A 1,404-nucleotide genomic window follows, 5' to 3' on the forward strand; every position below is an offset into this window, starting at 1 on the left:
CTGTACCCTCTGACATATAGATTGATATGTAGGACAAGTCTGCTGATGATGTGCTGATTGTCTGGATGTTTGTGGATGACATGAAGTAGCTCCGCTGGACTGCACCTCCTCTGTTCATTTAGAGTTGCCACATGACTCACTGGGGTTCATCCCCAGTCTTTCTATTTGCTCATTCAATTGCAGTAAAACGACCAATAAATGAATAGCACTGTGATTCACACAGTCTTTATTGTAGAGAGTCTGTCAGCCCCAGATATCTATGATGTTGACTTGAGAAGGCATCAGAGGAGGCGTTGTGGATGCTGAGGCTACTGCACGTGCTCACTGGAGGTGCCGTGGCCGTGTGAGGGAGGGAGGGAGGCAGGGAACGGGGGAACAATGACATTCTTTCAGTTAACACTGCAGGCACTAGGACCCAGCGGGCCACTCTGCCCGAGCCTCCCCGTCAGGCTCGCTTAGTTCCTCTGCACAGCAAGAGGGCTGAGAGCAGAATGCAGAGAGAGGGAGAGAGAGACAGAGTGTGTGTGAGTGAGTCAGTAAATGAGAGAAAGAGAGAGAAGGAGGACAAACGTGTGAGAGAGAGAGAGAGAGAGAAGCTCAGTGTGTACGTTGGTGCCTCTGTGGTCACAGCTGAGATCCTGAATCACAGTGGAATGGAGGGATTACGCGAGAGGATTTAAACGCCCAAATTTGTGGAGCAGGATCCAGCGCTTGCTCATGCTGAAGGAGCCTATCGGGAGACGATCGGGATTAACAGGTCTCGCTACCAGTTGTTAATTCCTACGTTACTCTGTGTTGTCAGAAGTCATGCTTGTGGGTGTGTGGGTATCTCTCTCTGCGTGTGTGTGTGTGTGTGTGTGTGGAGTCGGGGGTCTCTGAGCACATGTGGGACACAGGTTGCCCCCCCCCCCCCCCCCCCCCCCCCCCTCCCACTAGTGAAATATTTGGGCAGAGTTGAGAGGAGGAGGCAAGCTCCTGTCACACAGGACAGAGAAGTGAAGGGCTGTGTGTGTGTATGTGTATGTGTATGTGTGGGGGGGTGAGGGTCGCTGTGATAAACGATGAAGTCCAGACAAGCTGGACTTTTCAAAAGCTGCCGGGAAGCCAACAATCTGGAGTCTTCCTTCCTCTCCTCTCCTCTCCTCTTACCTCTCTCTCACTCCCTCCCTCTCTTTCTCACTCTCTCTCTCTCTCTCTCTCTCTCTCTCTCTGCCTTTTCCTTTCAGGAGAGTTGACGTGTCTCTTTTTTGAAAACATCAAACACCTTTTTGTTGTTTTTGTTGTTGTGGTCGTCTCCCTCAGGGGGAGAAGGTACTCTCTTTATCTCTTTCTCTCGCTCTATCTCTTTCTCTCTACCCCCTTCTCCCTCCTTCTGTCTCTTACTCTCTCTCTCTCTCTCTCTCT

At 51.0% G+C, this 1,404-nt stretch overlaps 1 protein-coding gene across 1 annotated transcript in view; it reads left to right on the forward strand.

The window, feature by feature from the left end:
- The first annotated feature begins 416 nt into the window (after positions 1–416).
- Positions 417–1,404, forward strand: part of foxn3 (forkhead box N3) — an 88,725-nt gene continuing 87,737 nt past the window's right edge. Inside the window, exon 1 of the mRNA XM_012836864.3 lies at positions 417–757. The gene's annotated coding sequence lies outside the window, so the exon portion shown is untranslated. The remainder of the gene's footprint in view (positions 758–1,404) is intronic.

Source organism: Clupea harengus, chromosome 14 (assembly GCF_900700415.2).
Source record: "Clupea harengus chromosome 14, Ch_v2.0.2, whole genome shotgun sequence".
Classification (NCBI taxonomy): domain Eukaryota; kingdom Metazoa; phylum Chordata; class Actinopteri; order Clupeiformes; family Clupeidae; genus Clupea; species Clupea harengus.